Raw genomic sequence first — 17,554 nt, forward strand, 5'->3', positions numbered from 1 at the left:
TCTGGTTGTCTGGTCTCCCACTTGCGAGGGGGCATTCCAGGCTCTGAAGTCTGCCCTGGCTAGTGCTCACATCCTGGCAGCATCTGATTACAGCAAGCGATTCCTAAGGTGGGCTTTTCAAAGTTGACTGTTCGAAATAACTGAGCAATCGGCTTCGTTTTGAAGCCTGAAAAGCTTGTCTCGCAGAGACGATGTCAGACCCTAGGACCAAGTTCTCATAATTGAACGTAGCGGTCTGGACTGGGAACTGAAGCTGAAAAGAGAACAGGAGATGGGTGTATATCCTGGTCAGAGTAAGCTCATCCAAGCGGGCGCCTAGATTTTTCCCCCCAGATCCCCAGTAAGTGTATTTGTAACTGTTTCTTTTGTATCTCTTCATGTTGTACGTGGGTTTACCAAAATTAACGCAATTTGTTACTATCTCCTTTTGCCTAATGAATGATCCCGGTAATATATAAATTGTGTAAAAAGTACCTGGTCTCCTGTGACAGTATTGTTTTATTGGGACTTGTGAAGTATTGTTTTATTAGGAGGATAATAGTAATAGTACAGATTGCATCTTCCAGGATATTTGTCATTGTGCTGTTATGAGTTACAATTTTGTGTGATACCGTTTTAAAGTTATTAAACACGTCTTGAATGCTAGAGCTATTAGAACAAATTGTAAAGAATGTGTCCTTAGGGAGTCAACTCTGGGAGCTCCTCCTAACCAGGACTGGGACTCAAAGCACTTGATCTGCAAGAAAATTCTCTGCCATTAAATACTAATTTAAATACGACCCATAGTTCTTTTGGGAAATACAAATATCTAGTTGTAATTTTTGATTATAAAATGTGAACATTATTCAACGTCTTCAAAACAGTCAGAGCAGATTGTAGATAAAGTGTCATTTGAGTGAATGAGTAGATGGGACTGTTTCTCAAAACACTTTGCTGGCATGGCCTGTGAAAAATTGCTCTGCCATCAAATACTGATCGAAAAGATGACTCAGAGAAAAAGTAAACGCTTCAGTATTTTTCTCTTTTAATTTAAACATTAAATCAAAAAGTTCAGTTATTTCAACTTCGGTTTTCCAACCACGCAATACGGACAAGGTCCCACAAGTGATTTTTTTTTTAGATATAAGATGTTGCTGTTAGCCAAAAAAAAAAGTAGATTATTCCTATCATGCCTGGAACAAACCACTCAAGACAATCTTTTTGCCAGTTGTGGACATCTTGTCGGTGGGAATAAAGAATATGGGCAAACATTCCAGTTTCATGTTTATTCGTTAATGGAAAACACAAGATCTGGAGACCAGTCAGGAAGTAATGACCAGGGCTCGTTCTTTTTATCCAATTTAAAGGTGCAATCTCTCACAAATGTTATCCACATTAGATATTCAGCACCCCATGTTAATGAATTTTCTTTTATTCTGTGTATTGAATCATTAAGCAGTATAACCGTTATTTGCTAGGGATAAAATAAATTCCCCCAAGAATCTGTAGAGAGTTTTATTTTAAAAATGAAAGGTGCAAATTACTTGGCATGGCTAGAAGGTGTTTATTGAAATGTGACAATTACAACAATGTGTTTTGTGAAGTAGAATAACAGGAATGCATTATTCAACTAAAAACAGCTATAGGTACTGTATTTAATTTACTAGATATAGCCAGTGCTTTAGAAAGCAGTAGTACTGTACCTGACATAAAGACATTCTGAGCCACTTTTTACCAACTTTTAGTAAGGTTTATACCGTATTTCTGTGACAAAAGCAGAACAGAAGATAGTCTTTTCTAAACAAATTATACATTGTGTGTGTGTATGTATATATATATATATATATATATATATATATATATATATATATATATATATGTATAAAACCATATATATCTTCCCAAAATAAAGCTTAAAAGTGTGTTTCCGCCTATGTTCCATTTTTTTTTACTAGTTGGGAACAGGGGTCTCTAGAGCTGAATTGTGTGAATTTCAGTTCCGGTGACCACCGGATTCCTAAGATACTTACCTCCAGAGGTCATGCCGGTGGCACACCCGACTGGATGAGCGATATGGTTGTTTAAAGGGGAAACATAATGCAGGCCAATAGGAAGCCGTTTTGTCATCCATCTTGGCTTTCTATTGCCCGTGTAACCTTTAAAAGAGCATGAGATACCAGCAGCACCTACAGTACCAAGGTAACTATCTCAGAAAGCAGGGTCTGTGGAGTTGAAATTAATGCAGTTCCACGCTGAAGACCCTTTGCTTCCCATCAAAAGGAATTTATTTCTCATTTAAATAATACTACTTATTTACTAAATAAAGAAAAGAAAAAATTACTCTTTGACAAAGCGCCACTGTGGGCTCGAAAATGCATTAGAGGACTATTGTTCCCCATTTTTTTTTTCAACTTAAGTTTTTATTGGGTTTTACAGAACATACAATGTGCCACATTCCATAGTTTGGTATCGCATTACCCAGAGCACCAACATTTTTCAACTTTGACTCACAACATTTAATCACTGGACTTGACAAACCTAACCCACATGACTCAGACAAGACAACAGCAGGTATACACAAGAAGGAAAAAAAGAGGGTGTGTGTGTGGGGGGGGGGGGGGGGGCGGGGCGGGACGGCCTTGAAACTTGTTGCATGGATGTTGCATCCTTGATTTCATCCTTGCGGCTGTATCCTTCCTAGGATTAGAGGCTTAGCTGCCCTGTTATCTAATCTTGGGGCTTGTCCTACCTGTCTCCTAATTGATAGTGCATGAGTCTTGCCCCGTCATCGGAGAACGCATTCAATGCTATTAATGCAGGATTGTGCCGGCATCTACCCCTGGGACGTCTGTCTGGGCAATCCATGGCGCCCAGACTTTTAGGAAATTTGAGCCAGAGTCGTTGACCCAACTAGTCAACTGTTCCATCTGGCACACGTGCCAAATTCTCTTCCGAATTCTGGGGATAACTGGAATTTCATCTTGTTTCCATACTGCTGCGATCTCGCATCGGGTGGCGGTTGAGAAATGTGCAACCAGCTTGTGTGCCGCTTTTGGCAATCCCTGGATTTGCCTGCCAAGAGGAACAGCCATGGATCCAGGGGGATCTCCAAGTTGAGAATCCTCTGTAACCATTCCCTAATGTTTTCCCAAATCGGGACCACCCTCGGGCAAAACCACAGCATATGTTTTAAATCCGCTGATTCCCCGCACTGCTTTGGGCAGAGCGGCGAATATCCTTTAACAAATTTAGATAGTTTAAGTGGGGTATGATACCAACGCATGAGGACCTTATATGCGTTCTCCTTTAACGTGGCACAGACTGAGCTTTTGGCTGCAGCCTGAAGGATATGATCCTAGTCTTCGTCTTCTAGTGTCTCCCCTAAGTCCGTCTCCCATCTCGTCATGTAGTTGAGTCGGGGTTCGTCAGTCTTCCCAGGACAGATCACTTCCATGTACATCCTAGAGGTCAGTCCCCTTGTGTCCCTTCCTCTAGAACACATTTGCTCAAAATTCATTATTGGAGGTCGAATTGGGAATTTATTGTAAAAAGCTCTGATCTGGAGGTATCTAAATAATTCCGAGTTTGGCACTCCTTTTTCCGATTTAATTTGCTCAAATGTTTTAATAAATTTCCTCCCCTCCAGGTCTTTGAGTCGTTTATAACCCGACTGAGACCAGATGAAAAAGTTTTTACTAAGCATCCCCGGAGCGAAATCTGGATTCTTGAGTAATGGGGTCATCAGGGATTGTTTGGTGGTAAGCTTATGTCTAAATTTGGAATTCCCCCATACTGCCAGAGAGTTCGCCATGGCCTGAAGCAGCATCTTTATTGTGTTTCCACAACGTTTGGGAAGCCAGATTAAATTGTGCAGGTCAACTGGTGCACAGCAGTCTCTCTCCAGTGCCACCCATCTCCGCAAGGACGGGTCTGCGTGCCACTGGACAATTTGGCTCAATTGGGCTGCCTTGTAATATGCCAACAAGCAAAGTACCACTAATCCCCCTTTCGTAACTGGCCTTTTTAATATGCTCTTCGCAATTCGCGGGCTTCTGTTGTTCCAAATAAAATTCAATATTCGAGACTGTAAGGAGAGGACATCAGCGTGAACTAAAGGTACCGGTAGGGTCTGGAATAGATAGAGCACCCTGGGGAGGAGGTTCATTTTAATACTATGAATTTTCCCGAACCATGAAATACCATATCCGGCCCATATTCTGAGATACTCCCTTAGAGTCCTAAACAATTTTGGGTAATTTGCTTTATAAAGTGAATTATAATCTCTGGTAATATATACCCTGAGGTATTTGATAGAGGAGGTTAGCCATTTGAAATTGAAATTTATTTCTATCAATTTTTCTACCGGTCGTGGAAGATTTATGTTGAGGGCTTCTGATTTGGTCTGATTGATTTTGAACCCGGAAATTTGATTGAATTTTCCCAAAATCTCAAAGACATTGGGCAGGGAGGTGAGGGGTTTAGACAGTGTCAGGATCACATCATCCGCATACAGTGCCACTTTATGAGCTTGGTCCTTTACCTCTATCCCTGAGATATCGGGGCTTAAGCGAATATGCGCTGCTAGAGGTTCGATACACAGGGCGAATAACAACGGGGACAGGGGACACCCCTGCATTGTCCCGCTACAGATCTTAAATTGTTCCGAGGGGAATCCCTGGTGTCGAACCCTAGCTGTAGGGCCATTGTATAATGCCAGGATGGCTTTGAGAATCCGTCCTTCAAAGCCAAATGCTCTCAATGCCTGCTCCAATCTATTCTATTGAAGGCCTTCTCCGCATCCAGACTCAATACCATTGACGGGATATTACGTTTCTTAGCCAAATCAATCAAATCGATTATCTGTCTGGTATTGTCTGCCGCTTGCCTGCCTCCGATAAACCCCACCTGATCCGGGTGTATTAGTCTGGGAAGGACAATACCCACCCTGTTGGCTAAAAGTTTAGAGAAGATTTTGACATCAGAATTAATCAGGGCGATGAGCCGGTAGCTCTTACAGTCTGCCGGGTCCTTACCCGTCTTATGGATCAGTGAGATGGAAGCTTGGAGCATCTGAGTTGGGAAGGAGGCCCCTGCGAGAATTTCATTGAATAATTTCAGTAGTTGGGGGGCTAAGGTTTTCAGGTATTTTTTATAATATAGATTTGAGAAGCCATCTGGACCTGGAGCCTTGGCTGGCTTAAGTGCCTTTATTACCTCAGCTAGTTCCTCCGAGGTAAAGTCCCCCTGTAGCGCTTCTCTCTCTCCTCTGCTCAATTTGGGTAATCGTGCCTCTTTTAAAAAAAAACTTTTAGTCTCTCTCCTGTTTGTTGTGTGTGGCTGACCTCATCTCCATCATAGAGAGTTTCATAATATCGTTTAAATTCCTCAACGATCATTCTAGGATTGGAGGAAAGGACCCCCCCCTGGGTTCAAATTGATGAGATACAGTAATTTGGAAGCCTATTTCGTAGCTTATTGGCAAGTAAGGTATCTGGCTTGTTGGCTTTTTTGTAGAACTTACGCCTTGACCAGGCCAACTCCCTTTCGGCCTGGGAGGATAGCAACAGATTGAGTTTAATTTTAGTGTCCGATATCTCCTTCAGGATATCGTCTTGTTTATTGGCTATGTGGGTCTCTGAGAGTTGTGCCAGTCTCTCCCTCAGCTCTTTTATCTTAGTCTCCTTCTCTCTCTTTTTTTTGGCGGCCAGATTCATCAAAATCCCTCTCATAGTCGCCTTATGGGCTTCCCATAGTGTCGAATGTGAGGAAACACTCCCCTCATTGATTTCGAAGTATTCTTTCAGTTTATCCCCTATCTCCCGCTCGGTTATCGGGTTTTTCAGTAGGAGCTCGTTTAGTTTCCAGTTCGCTCCGGGTCTGTCCCGCAAACTCAGTGTGCACCGCAGCTCTATCGGTGCGTGGTCTGACCAAGATATGTCATGAATCCCTGTGCGGGAGACCACTGGGACCACCCTGTTCGATATCAGGAAGTAATCTATCCTGCTGTATCTGTTATGGGGGTGCAAAAAGAAGGTATATTCCCTCGCCATAGGATGATGCTCCCTCCAGATGTCCACTAATTGGCACTCCCTCATACCCTGTTAGTATGTCCTGTTTCTGTGGTTGGTTAGTCTCCGTGCATCTGTCCAAGTCTGGGTCTAGTGTTCTATTGAACTCCCCCGCTAACAGAATACTGCCTTGTGCTTTGCTGTGTAGCAGCTTGAAAAATTGTATAAAGAACTCTGGGGCGTATTCACAGGGAGCGTACACTGTAGCTAATGCTAGCAGCTGACCATTTATTGTCCCTGTTATTATGATGTATCTCTCATCTGTGTCTGCATAGGTCTTGGCTACTTGTAGTGATAGCCGATTATGTATTAGGATTGCCATCCCTCTTTTTTTAACCTGGCGCCGAGGCCATATAATACGTCCTGTAATGTTTATCTAAGTATTTGGGGTGATTATTTTGGGAAAAATGAGTCTATTGTAGGAAGACGATATTTGCCTTTTTGCGAATATAATCTTTGAATGCTATTTTCCTTTTGATGGGATTGTTGAAGCCTTTCACGTTATGTGAGATGACTGTTATTTCCTTACTCATTTGTAAAGTGTTATTGAGCTACTGCCTCGGTGTACCTTGACTGTGTCTCTCTGTAATTCCTTGCAGTGAGGTGGCTCCAGCCGACGTCGCTCCTTTCGGGCGTCCTTAGCCTGGGTAGGATTGGGTCTGGGGGAGTACAAGAGGAAACATGGGGAAAGACAAACACATAGCCACAAAATTAACACACATATAATGACCTCGGATCCTTGGCCCAGCCAACTGGGGACCGAGTTCATCGCCTTTGGGTGCCGGAGGGGCAGGGCGCGGTACCGCTCACCTTGAGCCTTGGGGCCGGGGTGTGCTGGGCCGCCGCCTCTGCCGCGCTCTCTGCTACCCGGTTTCAGTCCTGTGCTTACATCCGTCGCTGCTCCCGCATCCACCATGCTCCCTGCTTCCGGTGGCTGCGGTCTCTCGATGTCATTTCCGCCACCTCCAATATGGCCGCTCCCGCTCCGCCCCCTGATGTCACCGGATGTCCGGACTCCGCCATCTTGGTTCCCATTTCACGCCGGATTGAAGGGAAGCGCACTCTCTCCTCCTCTGCTCCATGGATATCCGGAGTTTGCATTTCAGCAGGCGCCTCCATCAGCCTCGTGGCAGCCGCCATCTTACGATTTGGGGCCCCAGGTATGTACCCTTCTTTCTTTCAGCGTCCATATGGTTGAGCCGATCCCCCTCTCCTCTCGCTACTGTGGGGGTTCCTCAGCGTGTAGTGTGGTGTAATAGCAACTTTAATTGTCTGTTGGGGGGTGTAACAACTTGGATAACTGGGAGACGTTATAACTGAAGATACCTCTACCTCACATCCTCCCCCTCAGTCTTTATCTTTATTAATGCCAGGCCTGGGGGAGCGTCCCACTGTGGACCAGGTGGGGTCCGGGCTTCCTCTGCGTCGGCTGCAGCGGTGTGATTTTCCTTCAAGCCCAGCTTCTGCAAGAAGGCATCCCCCTCCTCCAAGTCCCTCATAGAGACTGGCCTCCCATTCCGGACCACTAACAGACCGAATGGGAAGGTCCAGCGGTACCGGACGGCCTTGTCTCGCAAGATCTTTGTGATAGGGATTAGGTTCCTGCGTCGTAACAGCGTAGTTGGGGACAAGTCCTGAAATATTAACAGGCCAATTCAGGGTTGTCACTTTCCTCTTCTTCTCCGTCATGTTCTGTGTCGGACCCTTGATTTGAAAGCTGTGCCATTGCAGGGCCCGGTTTGCTTCTCCTAGAGCTTCCAAAGTATTCCGGTAACCCCTTTTTCTTTGGGGTCTTTGTCGGTTTCTTTGACATCCTCCTATATTGCTACGCTTGTGGTTCACTTTCTGGGCTTTTTCGCCTGCTTTAAAAGGTTTTTTTATTAAATTGTTCAGCAGCGGGGCACAGAGCTCTCAGTCTAGACAACCATGCTCTTTGCCTCCGCGCATGCGCCTCATTGTTCCCCATTTTTAATGCATCCTGCACTCTAGCCCTGATGCATTTTTTCTCTGTATATCGCTGCTTTTTTTAAATCCCCTTTTCTTTATTAAGTAAATAAGCAGTGTTATTTCATGTAGAAATCCTCAACTCTCTTTATGATGAGTGCTCGTTCTTTTATTGTTCATCCATCATCTTGCTCGAGTGCAAAGATTTGCTTCTTCCAACCATAAGTCGCTGCTTGGTCTTCTTTAAGGTTTTGTCAATAGTCTTCCTCACCATCACTCCTTGTGTCAACATGGTTAAGCACTGTGCAGTTTTCAATAACGTACATCTTGTTAGTTAGGATATAGTCCATTTCATTCTTGACTCCTTTGGGTTCATTACATGTCCATTTTCCATTTGGATTCTTCTTGAAGAATGAATTCATGATGCTGAAGATTTCACATTTTGCAAATTCTACAATATGTCCTCATGTTCATTCCTGTTACCATAACCATACTTACAAACTGAAGCTTTTGTTTTTCTGATGGACACCAACCTTTGCATTGAAATCTCCCATAATGATCTTGAGGTGACAATTTCCTTTGTTGTTAAGTTGGTTGATTGCATGGTAGAAGTCTTCCGCTTCATCTGCATGACTTGATGTTGGAGCTTACACTTGGATTATTTGAATCCTGTATCTCTTTGTCAACTGAATGATGGCCTGGCTGCTCTTTCTGATGAGCTTTCATACTTCATTATGTTATGTCTCCATCTCTTGTTAAAGTTTAAGCCTACCCCACTGATACTTCCATTATCTGTACCTCCGTGATAGAATAGGTATTTGCTTTTGAGCTCAAAGAGGCCTTCATATTTTTTTCTAACTTCACTAAGGCGAACAATATCCCACTTAATCTTTTCAAGTTTGTCTTGCAGTTCTTGCAGTGCAGGTTCACTGGAGGGAGTTCTGCAGTTGTAGTTAGCCAGATTTAGGTTTGAATGACAGCTTTTGTTTAAATGCAAAAAGAGAGAGAAATACAGACCCTTACAAAATGTACAGTCAAAGCTCTCAATTAGGCATAGTTGAAACTATACATCTAAAAATATAGAATATTCCTTATAAAGAATGACCTTTTAATCAATCATAATTTAAAAAAATTGCAATAGTTAAAACCAGTAATTAGCAAAAAAAATAAAATGAGGGGGGTGAGAGAAAATATGAGTGAACTGCCAGCCCTATGAAAACTATAGATCAACTTAGATCTATATTTATATATAAGATAGCAACAACTTAGACACTATATTTCCCAGTCAAAGCTTTGGTGGGTGTGGATATCTATTGGTTACTGTTATTACACGTTTATAGTAATTGTTTATAGGTAGTCTTTTACTTACTTGCCATACCTGCCTCATTTGCATGTTGGCAAGTACATTTCCTACTTTAGCCGGGCATATTTTTCAAGTTTTCATTGGATGTGCGAGCAAAGTGAAGACATCAACTAGATTTTGTGGACACTTTGGGTCTCGTCTTTTTGTCTGTTTTTCTCTCTCAACAGGCCAAGTGCCTGGACCGATTCTAATGAAATGTTGAGGGTACCTTTCTGCAATCCTAACTTAGATCTGCCAGAAGTTTCAACCAAAATCGGTGCAGCCCCATCTTGGAATTAATATTTAGTTTTTTGAAGTGATAAAAAAAAAATTGGACGATACATCTCATCGATCAGATTCTTAATACAAAACATTAAATGTGTTATTTTGCAACTTGTACTAAATATTCAGACAATTCTGCACCTCTGCTCCTGCCTGCCCCATCACCTCAGCTCCTCCACTCTTGCCCGCCCACTCCACAACCTCGGCACCTCCGCACCTGCCCTCCCGCTCCACCTCTGATCCCTGCCCGCCCGTACCACCGCCACACCTCTTCTCCCGCCCGCCCGCCGCTCCTCCGCTCTTGCCCGCCCGCTCCACCTCCGCTCCTGCCTGCCCGCCCCACCTCAGCACCTGCCCGCCTGCTCCACCTCCACACATCCGCTCCGGCCTGCCTGCCCCACCTCCGCTCCTGCCCGCCCCACCACCTCGGCACCTCCGCTCCTGCCCGTCCCACCGCCGCGACACCTCCGCTCCTGCCCGCCCCATCACCTCGGCACCTGCCACCGCCCACCAGCCCCACCACCTCGGCACCTGCCCGCCCGTCTGCCCCACCACCTCGGCACCTCCGCTCCTGCTCACCCGCACCATGGCACCTCCTCACCTCATCTGCTCCTGCTTGCCGCTCCTCCTCCACTCCCGCCAGCCCGCACCTCCGCCGCTCCTGCCCACCGCTCCTCCGCGCCCACCCGCACCTCCGCCGCACCTCCTCACCTCATCCACTCCCGCCCGCCGCTCCTCCTCCGTTCCCGGTTGCTGCTACTCCTCCGCTCCCGCCCGCCCGCCGCTCCTCCGCCGCTCCTGCCTGCCGCACCTCTGCTCCTCCTCCACTCCCGCATCTCCGCTCCTCCTCCGCTGCACCTCAGCTTCTCCGCTCCCCCACTCCTCCTCTGCTGCACCTCCTCTCCTCCGCTATAGAATCCTGCTGTCCAACGCTGGCTGAAAAGTAAGTAATTAGATTTTCAGCTACTCTGAGATTACCCGGTGCCGGGCCCACTTCTCGGTTGCCGGGTCCAGGTAATGTCTGGGTAGTTTGAAATGTGCCGGGTAACGCCGGGTACCGGCTAATTCCGGGTACTCGGTACATCCCTAGTTTTGTGTCTTGTTTTTTGTTTTTCAACATTCATACACTTTGTTGCGAAGGAGATTGTTACTGTTACATGGAGGTGTTTTGCAGTTTGTGATATATTAAACCAGGGGTGGACAACTCCAGTCCTCCAGGGAAATCAACAGTTCAGGCTTTAAGGATATCCCTGCTTCAGCACAGGTGGCTCAATCAGTGGCTCAGTCGTTGACTTAGGCCCTTGAGGACTGGAATTGGCCAACCCTGTATTACCGGATTTCTGTTCAAGTTGCAATAATGGGAGAGTTGGTGATATTCAGTATTTAAATTTTTGTTTGACTTCAAGAAAGTGCTTGATCGCTGTGACAGACAATAGTCGCCTTTCTGGGCAACTTTTTTCCTGGTGCCTCGACTGTCAGTAGAAATTAGGCTTACTTTCCAGCTCGTATAATACCACACAATAGTGTGAGAATTAAATTGGCCAAACATTACTGTTTTTAACTGAAATTTGGGAATTATAGGACAATTTGATGACAAAATCCACCAATTGATGGTGTTTCAAATGTAGTTTTTACACGTGTTTCATTCTGTAGTATGAATCTGTGTCCTATTAGGTTTACTCGCTCATCCCACAACGTGCTATAAAATATAGCATTATCTTAAACCTACCAGTACAAGTGCCAAAATATATCTTCCTGAACACCCGTGGCTACCTTCACGTCACTTTGAGGCACTGAGATAAGTGTGTGTGTGTGTGTGTATATATATATATAATAAATATATATATATATATATATATATATATATATATATATATATCATACACACACACAGTGGGAAATACTTGTGTAATCTAAATCTGTATCCGATTATAAATTATACACATGGCTTACTGTCTTCACTTTCCTTTCTCAGGAAATACTCAAATTCATCATTTTTCCATTAGACTTCTTTGAACGTCACCATGCAGTATGCTTTATTTCAATTGCCTGAGATAATCTAAACAGGGTTTTAATACAGTCTGCTAAAGCAGATTACGATTTCACAAACTGTGCTGTCATGAGCATTTTATACAATGATTCATTTTTACAATAATGAAAACGTAAGTTATATGATTCGCATGAACAAGTTATGGATGATTACATGTAGGGTTGGGTCATATAACGGTGGGCGATTACTGTCTGCCGGCTGCTGGAGTCTGTGAAGCTGCAGCATGTCCTGGACCTTCCAGCCACACTCCCCCTCACCCCTCTGTTCCAGCCGCTTATGCAGAGTGGAGAGGGGGTGGAGCTGGCAGGGAAAGGGGAGGGAGGTGGGAGCTGTGACAAAGTTGCATGTAGATGCTTACAAAGGAATCCTCCGGCTGGTAATCTCCCTCCCTCTTAACCTCTTCCTCTCCTCAATGTCTCTCAAGGACCCAATCCAAGTGGCCTTTTTTTTTTTAATCGGATTGAAGCAGGGGGTCTCCGGAGCTGAACCACATTCATTTCAGCTTTGGGAACCCCCTGCTAACTTGGGTACTTACCTTCAAAGGGGATGCCGGTATCTCGGCAAAGTTTAAAGCTCCTGCATCATGCCGGCCAATAGGAAAGCGCACCAGATTACCTCATGGCTTCCTATTGGCTCGCACGATGTGGGAGTTTTGAAAATCCGCTATTACATGAACTCAGCTAGCGAGGAAGAGCAGCAACTAATGCTCACTACAGAGGTAAGTATCTCAGGAAGCAGATGGGTCCCTAGAGCTCAAATGAATGGGGGTTCAGGTCCAGACACCCCTGCTTCAAACCAATGTAAAAAAAATAAACAAAATGGGGAAAAAACTTTAACACCTTCTTCCCCCCAATGTCTCTGTTAACCCCATCCCCCCTACAATGTGTCTCTTGGCCCCGTTCTCCCTCCTCAATGTCTCTCTTAACCCCTCCCTTCAATGTCTCTCTTAAACCCTTAATCTCCCCCAATGTGTCTCAACCCCTATCTCCCCCCAATGTCTCTCTTATCCCCTTGCTCCCCAATGTCTCTTAACCTTTTCCTCCCCCCATGTCTCTCTTATCCTTTCTTCCCCAATATATCTTAACCTATTCCTCCCCCCAATGTCTCTCTTATCCCCTTCCTCCCCCAATGTCTCTTAACCTCTTCCTCCCCCCAATGTCTCTCATCCCCTTCCTCCCCCCATGTCTCTCTTAACCCATTCGTCCCCCACTCTTAAAGAGACGTTGGGGAGAGGAAGGGGTTAATAAAGACATTTTTCTTACTTACATTTTTTGTTTTCTATTTGGGTAATTATTGCGATAAAGATCGTTATTGCGATAAATGATTTAATATCGTAATTGTGGAATTTTGTTTGTTATTGCCCAACCTTAATTGGATGGATTTATCATCTTTGCACACCAAGTACAATAATTTCTTCTCTATCTTGCTGTATCATTATAGTTATATGCATTTTAAAAAGCAGAGTTACTATGCGTACATACTAGAGCAGTGGTTTTCAAACTTTTTTTGGTTAAGGAACCCTATATCAAATTCTGAGGAACCCCAACCCTCTCTAATAGTGTGTCTGAGATCAGATGCATTGTAAGCAACTCCAACCCTCTCTAATAGGGCGCCTAAGATCAGATGCATTGTAAGCAACTCCAAATCTTGCTAATAGCGCGTCTGAGATCAGATGCATTATAAGGAACCCCAACACACTCTAATAGATCTTCTGAGATCAGATGCATTGTTAGGACCACAACGCTCTCTAATTGTGCATCTGAGATTAGATGCATTGCAAGGAACCCCAACCCTCTCTAATAGCATGTATGAGATCAGATGCATTATAAGGAATGCCAACACTCTATAATAGCGCTTCTGAGATCAGATGCATTGTAAGGACCACAACCCTCTCTAATAGAGTGTTTGAGATCAGATGCATTGTAAGGAACCCAACCATCTCTAATAGCGCACCTGAGATCAGAGACATTGTAAGGACCCCGACCCTCTCTAATAGCGCGTCTGAGATCAGATGCATTGTAAATTCTTCTGGATTTGGTACAATTTTCAAATTACCTGAAAATTGCAGGGAACCCTTTAAGGATGCCCGTGGAACCCAAGGGTTACTAGGAACCCTGGTTTAAAAACACTGTGCTATAGTAGAATCCAGTGAGACCAAAGGATTATGTGCTTTGAATTTATTATCAAAGGTTTATACTGTACTAGTGGATCTGGAAAGATACAGAAGATATTTTGGGTTGTGATGCCACAGTATTGGCATTGATAGAAATACATACTAAGGGCCTCATGCAGAGAGCATAGAAATTTCAAATTGGCGAATTTCATAAAAAGTAGCTTTTTTGGAGAGTTTTATTCTCCATATGCAGAAAAGTGCGAATTCTGCTATGTTTAACATGGATGCGTGTGGCGAGTTTGAATGGGAAAGATGCGCGCTTCAGAAATGTGAAAAAAAAAATCGCGGCTTTTTTTCCCCCTTTGCTATAGGCGGCGAGCGCCATTTTATTGCCAACTTTTCCTGGCGCGGCAAAACTGAGAAAATCGCGCCATTTCCCTGGCGCGAACAGCCGCTACATGCCTTTCGTACCTCTCTGCATTCGGAGAGTTTTAAAAATGGCGAGATGGAGGTTCTCGCCAGCCGCGAGGCGAGTTTTAGCAATAGAAAAAACAAAATGGCGCGTTTTTCGTAACTCGCCATTTTCTGCCGGTTTCTGTGCGAAATTGTACAAAAAATGGCGAATTTTGAAATAACGATGCTCTCTGCATGAGGCCCTAAATCACTTATAGTACGTTAAAGTAGTCTGCTTTACTGGTGTAGAAAGAAGCAAGGGTATTGAATGGAGATGCTCGAGGATGTAAACCTCATCATGAATAACTTGTGCTATATAAAGAATGATCTTGGCAGTGATCTGCTCAGACCTTATTAGTGTTATGTAGCAGCATAGCAACACTCATCTAAACACAGTCCAAAAGTCCTTTATAAATATATGATCAGTCCAACACTAATCATTTTGGAATACAAGGCAACGGAGCCCCACACAGGCCTAAACATCCCATTAAATCTGTGGTAACTTTTGTGCTTGTTGATACGAAATACCCTTAAAACAGCAAGATGCTTATACTAAACTCCTAGCTTTTTCTTAGCTAAATTGTAAAGAAAGTCAACTGGTGCTGCTCAAATTGCATTCAATGTTTTTTCTTTGGGTGATCTGCTCCATATAAAGCTTTTCTGAACCTTGCTTTAATTGCTGACATGCCTTTGTTTGAAATCATATCTGGCCACTTCAATATAGCTGCTTGAGTGAGCCAAAGAAAGCCATTCTACAGAAAGTCTTACTGTACTAGTAAAAGTCACTCCTGGAATGTAAAAAAGCTGGATGTGGGATCAGTGAGAATTGGCCCTATGTTAGAAGTTACATTCCTAACACAGTTTGATGCAAAGTTTTCCAAATGAAAATCTGTGGAAAAATAAAATAAAAAAAAACTACTTACCATGCTTTAAATATGATTGAAATGCAGACATTTGAGGCTCTTATAGACCCTGCTAATTAACATATTTGTTGAAAATCACCCTGTGTTTCTTGTTGGTTTTTGTATTATACCATTTTAATACATCACCCCCATAGTGTCTGTGTTCATAGTTTATTCTGATTGGACCATGGGAGTGAGAATTGCTGAGTAAGGTGTTACTAGCCGATTCAGCATGTTTAAGGTTAGATGGATCTGTTTTAGGAGGGACAGAGAGTGGGATTGTATCCCAGTGCTATACATATCACCTCCAACCAACCTTGAAATAACTTGTGGAGAAACATCAGTGCTCAAAAAGGAGTACACCTGGGATATATGCCAATAGGATATGCAAAGTATATTTAAATCACTCCAATTAGCATATATATCAAAGATATCGGAGGTGTGCACAGGTGCCTATCCATGTGCTGTTTGAAGGTGGGTTTGAGTGGAAATATATAGCACTTGGGATTCTAGTAAAATTAGGCTCTCTTGCCCCTCCCCCTCCTTCACACACCCTCCCCCCCCCCCCCTTGAGAAGGAGCCTCTTTAAAATAAGTTTTTTTGTTGTTTAAGGCTAATAGGGAAACTGTATAATGTAAAATTTATATTTTCATCCACTTGAAGTAGTGGAGCAATACTGTATTTTAATATATTGAAATGTTAGTTGAGGAACTAGTGAACCTGATGCAGTTTGCACCAGCACTATTGATTATAAATGTATTGCTAGCACTGTTCAATTTCCTGTATTAAGAGTTTTATGTTGGTCACACACATGCACATTCACACTTAGAGATACACAGAGACAATCATACACCCACACACATTTAGACACACACCACAATTATAAACACAGAGATAGAAACCCTAGAGTACCTGGCAGTTTCTGACACAAGCGGTCCCCAAGAAGAGGTTTCAGGTGCAAATTTAGCTGTGGTGTGAGACCCATGGTGGGGAAGCAGGACCGTGGGTTGAAGGCAGGGATCAAATGGAGTGACCAGAGACTCACATCTAGAAGACATAGAACAGAGTTGCTACAGGAGACCTGCTGCAGGGAGACAGGGGCCTGTGGGGCCATCAGTAAGTAGTTAGTGGACCATCAATCCGGTGGCAGAGATATTGGTAGAAGTGCAGGGGGCGAATGGGGCTGAGAGACACTCTACTGTTAAAGGAGAGATCTGGTATGGAGCACGGGGACGAAAAGGGTCCGGGTGTCAAAGAACAAATTAGGAGGGGAGTAAGTTTACACCTCTTGCCCACTACTGAAGTTTCCCCTTATTCTAAACTGTAATGGACTGAGGTCTATGAGACTGACCAGCCGAATCCTGGACAAACAGGTAGCTTGTCCTAAACCGGCCTCACGCTCTGATAGACACTTAGAAAGAGGATATGTCTGGGAAAAATCAGATGTCTGATAACTTTACCTAACGGTATCACTACCTTCAAAGCTTTGTTTAACAACATTGTTACAGGTAGTAAGTAGGTAGAACACTGAAAATAATTGGGAGTGTTTGGTAAAAGATTAACTTGGTGCTTCCTAATTTTTGTTCAGTGCAGCCTGTTTCTTTACAGCGTATCCACTCCTGTGGTCAACACCTACATATTTATATTTGGATTCTCCAGCTATCTGGCACTCAGGGGAGGAAATGAGTAAATGGCTAAAAAGAGGAGTCACTTCTTCTTTTTCCTAACATCTCATCGCTTCCTCAGTGCATCCTACACTCTTTTGTTCCTTTGAAGGTCACAGCTATTGGTTGTGTTCTTTAACCCTCTGCATGATCGTGCAGTGCCCTGCTTCATTACTTGCAATGCATTGAAGGCCCCTCTAGGGTTGGGGGGTTAATGGCCTATTTGTGTAGGCTCACAGTACCATATACCAGGTCATACTCAGTCATACAGGTCATGTCATAGTCATAAATTTAGCACAGCATACGTGAGCAAACAAAATTGTTAACTATTTTATGATTCATTTAACATATGTACTGTAGTGCTAAATACATCTGCAACGATGAATATAAAGTCCATCAAGTACTAAAGGAAATGGCAGCTTATTTAGCTTTCCCATGGACACAAATCAGATACCTGCTCCTTGATCCTTCATAGTGCAGCATAAATCATTCATGAGTTTGATTACAGACTTGTGACCAGTTAGACTTTTTCCTCATTTGGTAACAGACCCAGAAACATTTAGGGCTGAAGGCAGGGATCAGTAGAGCTATGTCATTAGATACCTTGCAGTGTCGTAAGATACTTTACATGCTATTCATTGAACCACAAGGTGTCTTATGGCTCTGTAAGGTGTTTTACTGCTTAGCACTTCTTAGTAGGTATGGCCCTTAGTGCCTGTCTTACACAAGTGCAATTTCTGACTGACCCGTAGGGGCC

General features: G+C 43.7%; 1 protein-coding gene across 5 annotated transcripts in view; it reads left to right on the forward strand.

Annotated features, from left to right (window-relative positions):
- The window catches only part of LTBP1 (latent transforming growth factor beta binding protein 1), a 415,460-nt gene that overhangs the window by 178,470 nt on the left and 219,436 nt on the right, over positions 1-17,554 (forward strand). The gene's annotated exons all lie outside the window — the stretch shown is intronic.

The sequence above is a fragment of the Ascaphus truei genome, chromosome 4 (genome assembly GCF_040206685.1).
Source record: "Ascaphus truei isolate aAscTru1 chromosome 4, aAscTru1.hap1, whole genome shotgun sequence".
Lineage (NCBI taxonomy): Eukaryota > Metazoa > Chordata > Amphibia > Anura > Ascaphidae > Ascaphus > Ascaphus truei.